This window comes from Pan troglodytes, chromosome 7, assembly GCF_028858775.2.
Source record: "Pan troglodytes isolate AG18354 chromosome 7, NHGRI_mPanTro3-v2.0_pri, whole genome shotgun sequence".
Classification (NCBI taxonomy): Eukaryota; Metazoa; Chordata; class Mammalia; order Primates; family Hominidae; genus Pan; species Pan troglodytes.
The window spans coordinates 86,785,611-86,797,876 of NC_072405.2; the positions used below are offsets into that span (position 1 = coordinate 86,785,611).

Consider the following 12,266-nt stretch of genomic DNA (forward strand, 5'->3'; position numbering starts at 1 on the left):
TTTAGTGGGATGAGGAGTCCAAATGAGCCAGGTGGCAGTCTCAGGATCCAGTGTATTGAACATATTGCTGTATCTTCTTGATAATTGGCATCTGTAACTGTAAGAGTCCCAAATTCTAGGGAGTGGAATTAAACCTATAGAAATGTTCCCTAGATCTATATCCATCTATGGCCACTGTCACTGTAGAATCTCTCCTCACCTCCCACCAAGATTACTGAGACAGGCCCTAATATTCATTTCTTTTTCTGTTTTTCTTATCAAATTAATCTTCTATAGAACATCTGATATATTAAACACACATACACGTGCATGCACACACACACACACACACACACACTACTCCTCTGAACAAAACCCTTCAATAATTTTCCATGTCATGGAAAATTTCCACACTTATTAGAAGCTGTGGCACATTTGATACTTACCAGACCAGCATCTTGACCTCCTCCTTTGGGGGGTATCAGCCTTTTCATTCTTTAGAGGAAGTTTCTGCTCATCTCCATATGATTCTAGTAAACATCAATTCCTTTATGCTCAGAGAGGTTTGCTATATAAGAGAGAAAGTGAACCAATCATATCGCTCCCCTGTTTGGCCTCAAAGACATATCCAGATATTGTCAAATGACCCGAGTAGGGCCAATCAGTGCTCCTGCATAAAATGTTACTAACTGAACTCTCTGGGGAACACTGTCCTGCCTCTTGTATTATGCAGATGAAAAAAAGTGAATACTTGTGGTCTTGATTTTATTATCTGATGTAACCATTCTGTTTTTTAAAAACAGTAAATCAAAATTCAAGAAATAATAGAGAAGAAAAAGAATTCTGCCCTTGGCTCTATACATACTTATGCCATTGTCTTTCTCATTGTTTGGATGAAAGCAAATGACTCATATGAATTGAGTCAATTCAATTCAGTTTAAGTCAGTTTTGTTGAGTTCACACCATTTCAACAGCACATATTGAACATGTACTATGAGGCATACAGTTTGTAGGCACAACAGGAGATAACAAATATAACGAATTATCTATAGACAAATACTAACTTTGGTGAAGCATGTAGGAACAGAGTACACGCTTTTGCATCTGCATCTCAAAGTTCAGTTTATATACAAACATGCATATACATATATATGTATATATACATTGTTGTATGATTTCTGTTCTCATTACAATCTTTGTGAAAATAAAGAAAACAACTTGAAAGTGAGAAGTTTCTTTGTACTTAAGATTGTTTGATTTTAAATTCTTATCATAGTATCAAAAAACCAAAACCAAACAACAAAACCACCTGATTAATACCACAATGCAAAAGAAAGTTAGTGATCTAGATATGCAGTTTCGTGTTTACCAAGTTTATGTATCTTTTCCTTCTGTGGGATGTTTTTTCTGTTCTCTTTATCCCCTTATCTTGATCCCATGTGCATTTCTTTTAAGAATGTGCTCAAGTGTCATCTTTCCATAATCTTTCCCCCCTCTCTCTCTCCAGGCAGATTTCCTGTGCATATTTCCAACACTATCCTTACCATAACATATTATGATTTATTCCCTTTTATGTATGGACCTCTCATACTTACTTACATATCATCCTTTGTGGATCTTGGAAGGAAAGGGCCATCTCATTTGTTTTTCTATCTTCTAGGAAACTATTTTACACAAAGTAATTGTTTAATATCTGTTTGTTGAATAAATTAATAAATGAAGGAAAGTGAGGTACACCATGTTTATAGAAAAATATACTTTTTCATATTTTTCTAAGGCAGTATTTAATTTTTCCATTTATTAGTCGATTTTTAATATGTAAAATTATTATTGTAATTTGTTCACACATTAAATATTAACTTAAAAAAGAAATTAACCATCATGTATATCTGTGGTAGTGTATTAATTCAGGTACCTGACCCACACTTTTTTCACTTTTATTTCTTTCTGCATATTAATATTTGTAAAAAATTATAAATGACTAACAATAAAATATATTTGCCAATGTGAGGGTCATAGCACAATCAAAGACCAAATGCTAACTCATAGGGCCAATTGCTTAGAAGCAATTCAATTCTATTCAGTTGTAATCAACTTCATTCTATTTCACATCATCTCAACAGCATGTTTTGAACATTTACTACAAGGAATATAGTTAGTTAAGCACAACAGGAGACATAAATATAATGAATTATCTGTAGACAAATACTAACTTTGGTGAAACATAGGGATAGAGATCACACTTTTGGATCTGTGTCTCAAAGTTCAGTTTTGAAATACTTGCCCTTCCTAGATCAACATATTTCAAATAGATCATTAGTAAGTTCAACCAATAACTGGTCAAGATTTATAAGATTTGAAATTGTGCAATGCAGTACATTGATGATTTTAATATATGTAAGCAAACTACTACAATTGTGACAAAGCAAATTGAGCAATGACTTTTACATTAATATGTACTCATTTGTAGCTGCCTCCAACTGTTTTGGCAAGACTTTCAAATGTTTTCTTGCTCCATCATCTTCCAGCAAGAAAGCCAATAACTGTGGCCAAGGCAATATTTTTGGAAGTGGTAGTGCCCAGATGACAACCTCTGGAGTACGTCTCCTCAGCAGTAGCAGTGACATCTGGATTACTTTATCCACTTGAGACTATCTTGGCTCACTTCCACATGTACAGCTGTGGAACCATCTCCAGTGCTATCTTCAAGTTGGAAAGCAGTATTGTGAGACAAAGATATTTCTATGATGTCCTCTGATTATGAGACTATTCCCAGTGCATGTAGGTATTTGAATGCATAATTGTGTGTTTGTCCTTTATAGGTAGGGTTTAGACCATAGTTTGTTCAAAAAAATAAAAATATAAATACACTCAAAATTTTTAATGCATTTATATTATGCCCCTATATACAGATATATGTGTATGTGTTTGTATACATACATGCATAACTTTTGAGTCAATGATTTAGATAATCATTATTTGAGAGCTTTTGTCTACTATAGGATATAATTATTGTCTTTATGAATTCATTTGGTACATAGATACAATGTATTTACTGGCAAACTCTAGATACTTTGAGGAACAAGCAAGTGAAGATGCAGATTACTTAGACATAGTATAACTACTATTGAGATGACAGTCTTGCCACTGGAAAAAGGCATAAGAAATTCAAAAGAACTGGTAAACAAAACAGCACTTCAAAACATCCATTATGTGAAAGCCTTGAGCTACAACATCTATTTTTAATTACAATTACAGTTCCCATTTATCTATCAAGAATTGTGCTAGTCATTATACATAATTTATCTTATTTAATTCTCACAACAACCCTGTAGAATAGATATTATTTCCTTTTGTGGATGAGAAAAACGAAGCTCAGAGGTATCAACACAACTCATAATTGGTGAAGTTGAATTCCAAACCCACATCTGTCTGCTTCCCAAGGTCACAACTGTGTTTCCTTACCTACTAATACAGGAGCTTGCAGTCAATACATTTTCTGAAATATATCCTATTTTAAACATTCAATCTGTACAAATACAAAAGCAAGAATTACGGAAGGATTTCCAATCAAAGTAAACTCTTAAAGTGTAATAGAGAAAAATAGGGACAAGAGTTTCCAGGTAAAAACATTTCCCACTGATAAGCAAACAAGAAGTTAACAAGGCAGGTTAGCAAGGGAATTGGCTAGTCAGAAACCACAGGGCCCAAACACACATTTTAATACCTGTATTCATTGAATGACACCCTCTGGACTATCCCTTTTTTGTAGTAGTATTCTATTATAAAGTTTTTAATTTCTGACAACTATTGTTATCAGATCTAGTATTCCTTTTTTCCCCTCATTTTGCAACTATTCCCCGTGAAAATGTGAGTACCCTGCTTCACAAACTCCAATAAAGTCATGTGTGAAGTTGTTTCACTCTCCCTTTTATGCAAGTCACTTTTCATTTGTCCTCGGTTTCTATAATTTATTTCTGATAGAGAGAGTTCACTTATAACACTGAGGAAAAATTGGTGATATACATTATTGGATAGTTTTTACTAGCCCAACTAACAAATAATAATCCCTAAAATTATACAAAAACAGTTTTCTGTTTTAAACAAAAATATTAAAAGACCTAGATTTTTAAGATGATATACAATGATATAGCTTTGAGTCAATTTGTGTCAAAATGGAAAGTAATACATAAAATCAATACAAATTAGACTAACAGACCATCTCAGCATTGAATTCAATATTACAGGGAGTTTACAAGCACGTGCCTTTATTTTACTGTCTGTGTTCTCAAGGTCTCACATTTACCCGTCTAGAATTTGCTCGTTGAGGCCCTGTCCAGTCTCTCCTGAGTGTCTGTGTAGCCTCGTCTATGCCGTAACCTTCCCGTTTAGGATTCCATCAAGGCTGGCTTTGACTGTCTTATTCTCCAGGTTTCTCTGTTAAATTTCTAGCTGATCTGCTAATCTATTGCTTACCCTGATCATTTGCTGCTGAGATCTCTATTGGTTTTGGCAATACCCCAGGTCATGTCATGTTTAGCATCCTTCTCCAAATAAAGTGAGTCTCCTTCTGCTTTCTTGGTACCACTTGTGTCATGGATCTGGATCTGGGGGTTGGGGATGGTTGAGAGTAGACTCAGACTAAAAAGTCACAGACTCCCACTGTTCTTATTGAGGCTTCGTTTTCTTGAAGAAATGCTTCACATTTTGCTACACAACTTTGATCAATTTCAGACTCTTTAAATGGCTATTTTTGATAATTTTAGATGATTTAAATTTCATTTTGAAGAAAGTGAGAGGTGAAGCCAGCTGGACTTCTTGGTCAGGTGGGGACTTGGAGAACTTTTCTGTCTTATAAGAGGATTGTAAAATGCACCAATCAGCACTCTGTAGCTAGGATTGTAAAACGCACCAATCAGCACCCTGTGGCTAGTGAGAGGTTTGTAAAATGCGCCAATTGGCACTCTGTAAAAATGCAACAATCAGTGCTCTGTGGCTAGCTAGAGGTTTGTAAAATGGACCAATCAGCACCCAGTAAAATGGGCCAATCAGTGCTCTGTAAAACAGACCAATCAGCACTCGGTAAAACGGACCAATCAGCAGGATGTGTGTGGGGACAAATAAGGGAATAAAAGCTGGCCACCCCAGCCAGCAGCGGCAACCCACTTGGGTCCACTTCAATGCTGTGGAAGCTTTGTTCTTTTGCTCTTCACAATAAATCTTGCTGCTGCTCACTCTTCAGGTCCATGCCATCTTTAAGAGCTGTAACACTCACCGCGAAGGTCCGGGGCTCCATTCTTGAAGTCAGCAAGACCATGAACCCACCAGAAGGAATCAACTCTGGACATATCTTGGCAACCCAGATGGGACTATCTCCAAGCAGTGAGTACCACTGCACCCCTTTCACTTGCTATTCTGTCCTATTTTTCCTTAGAATTTGGGGGCTAAACACTGGGCACCTGTTGGCCAGTTAAAAGTGACTAGCGCAATCGCCGGACTAAAGACACAGGTGTCAGGCTTTCTGGGAAAGGGCTGTCTAACAACCCCCGACTCTTCAAAATTGAGAGTGTTGGTTTGTCTGGAACCAGCTTCCGCTTTTTCTGTACTTCTGGGCTGAGATGAGGATTGACAGAGAGGAAACCCATTCAGCTCCGGGGTCCCAACAAAGAGTTGGTTGACCCTGCAGCCATGAGCAGAACTCTCAAAGTCATGTCGCCCAAGTGAGACTCACCCATCTATCCTATCTATACTGACCCTTGCCTCCTGGGTCCTAACGCCTGTCAGACAAACTTCCTCCCACCTCTCTTCTCCAAGGCTAGTCCCACTTCTAAAAACCACTCCCTGTTTCTGGTGCTTTTCTAGTTTCTCCTATAAGAATGATTTCTAGTATAAATTTCGGGACCCTGTTCCTTTCTTTAGGCAGCCAGTCTCACCAGTCAGAAAGACATAATTTTTGCCCAAAACCCCAGTTTGGAGGGGACTATCTGGAATTTTAGGATCCCTCCTCAGACTAGCAGGCCTAACAAAGGCTATTTCCGAAGCTAGGATATGGGGAGCCCCAGAAATGATATCCTTCCTATTTGTATGATGAGAAGTGAGGACAAAAGGCATCACTCTTCCAACCCTGGAGATCCCTTCCCTCCCTCAGGGTATGGCCCTCCACTCCATTTTTGAGGCATATCATCTTTATACAACAGGGGTAAAGTCCCAATACTAACAGGAGAAAATGCTTAGGACTCTAACAGGTTTTTGAGAATGCATCAGTGAGGGCCACTAAATCCGACCTTTCTTGGTCCTCCTTGTTGTCTAGGAGGAAAACTAGTGTTTCTGCTGCTGTGTCAGTGAGCGCAACTATTCCAATCAGCAGGGTCCAGGGACCGTTGCGGGTTCTTGGGCAAGGGGGGAACAACAAACAAACCAAAACCATGGGCAATTTTTTCCTTTCACATGGGAAACACTTAGGCATCAACAGGCTCACCCTTGAAACGCATCCTAAGCAATTGGGACCAATTTGACCAGCAAACCCTGAAAAAGAGGCAGCTCACTTTTTTCTGCACTACAGCCTGGCCCCAATATTCTCTCTGATGGGGAAAAATGGCCACCTGAGGGAAGTATAAATTATAATACTATCCTGCAGCTTGACCTTTTCTGTAAGAGGTAAGGCAAATGGGGTGAAATACCCTATGTCCAAGCTTTCTTTTCATTGAAGGAGAATCCACAACTATGCAAAGCTTGCAATTTACATCCCACAAGAGGACCTCTCAGCTTACCTCCATATCCTAGCCTCCCTATAGCTCCCCTTCCTATTAATGATAAGCCTCCTCTAATCTCCCTCACCCAGAAGGAAACAAGCAAAGAAATCTCCAAAGGACCACAAAAACTCCTGGGCTGTCAGTTATGTCCCCTTCAAGCTGTAGGGGGAGGGGAATTTGGCCCAACTCGGGTACATGTCCCCTTCTCCCTCTCTGATTTAAAACAGATCAAGGTAGATCTGGAAAAGTTTTCAGATGATCCTGATAGGTATATAGATGCTCTACAGGGTCTAGGGCAAACCTTCGACCTCACTTGGAGATATGTCATGCTATTGTTAGATCAAACCCTGGCCTTTAATGAAAAGAATGCAGCTTTAGTTGCAGCCCAAGAGTTTGGAGATACCTGGAAAGGAACAAATTCCCTACCAGTCAGCAAGCCATCCCCATTATGGATCCCCATGGGGACCTTGACTCAGATGATGGGAACTGGAGTTGCAAACATCTGTTGACCTGTGTTCTAGAAGGACTAAGGAGAATTAGGAAAAAGCCCATGAATTATTCAATGATGTCCACCATAACTCAAGGAAAGGAAGAAAATCCTTCTGCCTTCCTCAAGCAGCTATGGGAGGCCTTAAGAAAATATACTCCCCTGTAACCTGACTCCCTCAAGAGTCAATTGATCTTCAAAGATAAGTTTATTACCCAATAAGCTGCAGATATCAGGAGAAAGATCCAAAAGCGACCCTTGGGCCCTGAACAAAATCTGGAGGCATTATTAAACCTGGAAACCTCAGTGCTCTATAATAGGGACCAAGCGGAACAGGCCAAAAAGGAAAAGTGAGATCAGAGAAAGGCCACAGCCTTAGTCATGGCCCTCAGACAAACAAACTTTGGTGGTTCAGAGAAGACAGAAAATGGAACAGGCCAATCACCCAGTGGGGCTGGTTATCAGTGTGGTTTGCAAGGACACTTTAAAAAATTGTCCAACAAGACATAAGCTGCCCCCTCGCCCATGTCCATTATGCTGAGGCAATCACTGGAAGGCCCACTGCCCCAGAGGACAAAGGCTGTCTTGGCCAGAAGCCCCAAACCAGATGATCCAAAAACAGGACTGAGGGTGTCCGGGGCAAGCACCAGCTCATGCCATCACCCTCACTGAGCCCTGGGTACATTTAACCATTGAGGGCCAGGAAATTGACTTCCTCCTGGACACTGGCGCAGCTTTCTCAGTGTTAATCTCCTGCCCCGATGGCTGTCCTCAAAGTACGTTACCATCCGAGGAATCCTGGGACAGCCTGTAACCAGGTATTTCTCCCACTTCCTCAGTTGTAATTGGGAGACTTTGCTTTTTTCACATGCCTTTCTTGTTATGCCTAAAAATCCCACACCCTTATTAGGGAGGGACATATTAGCCAGAGCTGATCTACATGAATATGAGGAAAAAGTTACCCATTTCTTGTCCCCTACTTCAGGAGAGAATCAACCCTGAAGTCTGGGCATTGAAAGGACAACTCGGAAGGGCAAAAAAATGCCCGCCCAGTCCAAATCAGGCTAAAAGATCCCACCACTTTTCCTTATCAAAGGCAATATCCCTTAAGGTCTGAAGATCATAAAGGATTACAGGACATTGTTAGACATTTAAAAGCTCAAGGCTTAGTAAGAAAATTCAGCAATCCCTGCAACACCCCCATTCTAGGAGTATAAAAACTAAATGGTCAGTGGAGACTAGTGCAAGATCTTAGACTCATCAATGAGGCAGTAATTCCACTATATCCAGTTGTACCCAACCCCTATACCCTCCTCTCTCAAATACCAGAGGAAGCAGAATGATTCACTGGTCTGGACCTCAAGGATGCCTTCTTCTGCATTCCCCTGTACTCTGACTCCCAGTTTCTCTTGCCTTTGAGGAAAATCTCTTTCCCCATGGATAATCTGTAATCTGACCAGTAATCTTTATTTAAGTTCCATTCTCAGAGTCTAACCTAGGCTGCATAGGGTCAGCTCAATGGATACATGAATAAAGGGTAAGTAAAGAATTTCAAAAGGGGAGCACTTTTCCAAGCTTCTTTCTCTCCACAACCTCTCTGGTATTTTCTGGCACACTGGGATCATCTTTTTGGTTCTCCGGCCAGAAAGGTAGGACTTTACCCTGATCTTCTGTGTACTTTCCTACAACTCTGGGACAAACAATGAGAGGTCAGAAAGAAAGAAAAACAACATGGATATGCACAACACTCTTGGAACCACAGCTCTTCCAATTAGAAAGAAGGCTTCCCTCCTTTAGAGTTACAGGCTCTTGAAGTCAAAATGTTGCCTGTGCCATAAAAATGCTTGGCAGCTAAGGAAGAAGAGAATAAAGGAAAGACAAACAACAATGGGGAATTTACTTCAGAAGGTTGTCACCATTGATATTCAAACTCTGCTTACTCAACTCTGCCTATGCATATGCACACACACACACACACACACACACTCAAAACATACCTAGAAACACATCAACATTGTTTGACAAGGTTTTACATAAGGTCTTCTTTATCCTTTTCCACTAGAGTTTAATCTGAGGACAGCATTGTCAATCCATAGGAAAAAAATTGTGAATGTAAGTGAACTCTTTTGGTTATGAGATTGGCAGATAGAAAACTTTCACTCCTTTTTTCAGCATGCAAGCCTAATTTTTCCTGGAATTGGTGCCAATTTACTCATGAAAGGATAACTATACGAATCCTTCCTCCCCATCCCCTGTAGTGGAATGCATTCGCTCTAAATCATGATGTTCCTGCCAAAAAGTATATTTTTCTGAGGTACGATTATTTGCAAAATACGTGATTGTAGCCTGTAGCTTGAAAACCATCATGTCACTTTCTTCTGTCTAGGTATTTGACAAATTAATCACTGTGAAAAGTTTAACTCAGTTAATAGTCAGAATGCTGATTCTTTTGGAGGTTAGGCAACTCGGAAGGACTTGACATATTTTTTAGGCATGATGATTTCTGTAATAGCTGATCCTATTATTTATAAGCTTTAAGAGGCAGTGACATATCAATAAACAAATGCCTTAAAAATCAGTTTCCTTTGGATCCAGAATGTTTTTAACAATTTTCTATTAAAGAACATGGCATATACAAAATCTGTTTTATTGGTATTTTCAAATATCACCCCCAAGTTTCAGTATTTGCAGGACATTTGGAAATGTTTATAAGCAAAATTTTTGTGTCTCTAAATGAGCATAATAAAATCTAAAATAAAAAACACACTTGTTGGCACAAAAGCTGTCATGTTTCATGTAGCTTTTCCTTTCCTAATTGGAAGAGAAAAATATAGAAATTGCAGGGTAGTTTGCATCCATCTTCATAAAAGGTGTTGAAGGAATAATTTTGGAAAATCAAGTTTATATACAGTTCTCTTGGTATTTAGCCTTTCTTGCACACATACACATGTTCATGATTATGGACTACTATTTGCCAATAGTAGAAAATATTGATTTGATTTACCTCGTCTAAGAAAAAGAGAAAGAACTCAGACTGTGAATATTTTAGAATGACAAAATGATATTTTAGAATTATGATTAAAGTTGTGACTTGTTTTATATCCAATATAAAATTTACTTAAAATGTATTTCTTACTTCTTGATATAAAACTTTATGTTGTAAGCTTTATGGTAAATCTTATCAGAGAAACTGGGACATGCAGCAGAGATGGCTAGTGGCTTGTCCACTATCCATTCTTATGGTATTTCTTTTATTATGGATTCCCTATGTTCTTAGAAGATCACAACGAACCTAGCTAAAAATTTTCCATCATTAGGTAAGTCTTTTGTGAAAGCTCCTAAATATGTCTCTGGTAACAAATTCCTTCTTTTTCTCTTGCTAATTTCTCCCTTCATTCAGCATGAATTACATGCATAAATACTGGACCTCCAGCGATCATCTTGAGGGTGTGAAAAGAGCTTGCAGATGCAAACTACATAATAAGAAAACACAACAGAAAGATGTAAGCAGCCATGGTCAATTAGGTCATCATGATACCACATTACAATGCTGGGCTGCTTATCACTGCAATTTTATTATGAAGAGGAGAAAAAAATAAATTTTATTGAAGTTGTTTCTTTGTATCTCTCTTATTGTATCAGCCAAATTGATTTTCTAGCAGATACAAGATATGTAGTGTATATCAGTTGTTGTCTTTCTATAACAGTAATTTTCCTTTGGTGGAAAAGTTTGCTTCCACTATGCATGATTTTAATAAATATAATCTTTCTTTGGAGCCTGTCTTTCTTTCCATTATTGATCAGCTCATAGTGTACATTTGAATTAAGTTCTGTAAAACAGCACAGTTCATCCTTACCCCCAGCCTAAATATTCATCTTACAGTGAGCATGTGTATAAATTGTACCTGTTGAAAGATTTTCAGGATCTGTGCACTTAGCATGAGAGAGAAAGATAGAAAAAAAAGTTATACTCTCTCCCATAGGTGGTGTTATGAAGAAAGATGGGGTCTACTAGGGGCCCCATTTCCTATCCAACATAGAGCAGACCTGAGAAAATGAAGTATACTCAGAAAGAAATCAGGTTTAAGATACTGGAAGAAAAAGGAGAGTTCTGGTATTTTTCAAGTCCTTAGTGCCAGTTGTCCCTGAAGCTGAATTACACTTTTTTACAATAGATTCCATCTTGTATTTCTTTTATCTAAGCTTCTTGGGATGCAGGTACTTGTCCTTTGCTTTCAAAACATAATAACCTAGTAGACTAATTTGAATCATTTTCATTGTTTACATAGAATACAAATGCATGTTCATTTTGGTTTAGAGATTCCTTGATTTATAACTTAACTTGGACAATAAGTGATTGACTCTTAAATTAGCTCTTGCCAGAGGCCTTCATTGTTGAAAAAGTTTAAGATGTTGTTCATTCTTATTCACATTCTGAGGTCAGTATTTTAGCCCAAGTCTTATACTTTGTCTTGAATTTTGTATTCTTTCTCAATATCTGAATTTTGTTTTTTACATTTTCTTCTTCACTGTGTGTTTGTTTCCTGGCAGTCTATCTATTTGACTCAATATGAAGGGGAAAGACATGTTCTCTCATTATTCTATATTTATTTACCTAACTAAAAATTCTTAGGTGTCAATGAAGGGACCAAATGAGGCAGGCGATTACAAATCTGACCAAGACACAGTAATAGAGTGATTACTTTTAATGTGCTTAAAGACAAGTGCATACAGTTGTGTAAAGATAAATGCCAATAAATACTGATGCTAGAAACAATTACAAGGAGCCATGGGGTATGAAAAAGGAAGTGGTCAATTTACCTAAGAATGGAGGAGTGTTCAGTAAAGACTTCAAACAAAAGTCATACTGGAACAAAATCTTCAAAGATAAGTGGAGATAAGTGGTTAAGGCAAATTGTTTTCTTCATAGAATTTTCAATAGTTTATCCAGTCTGAAGATTAGGGTAAATTTTGGGGATGGGTGACAAATCAAGAAATAGCATTGGGTAACTAAGCAGCAGCAAGATCATAGATGCAGTGGTATACTT

At 38.2% G+C, this 12,266-nt stretch overlaps 1 long non-coding RNA gene across 1 annotated transcript in view; it reads right to left on the reverse strand.

The window, feature by feature from the left end:
* Positions 1-425: 425 nt before the first annotated feature.
* Positions 426-12,266, reverse strand: part of LOC107976352 (uncharacterized) — a 519,171-nt gene continuing 507,330 nt past the window's right edge. The window contains exon 6 of the long non-coding RNA XR_008536779.2: positions 426-547. This is a non-coding gene — a long non-coding RNA (uncharacterized LOC107976352). The remainder of the gene's footprint in view (positions 548-12,266) is intronic.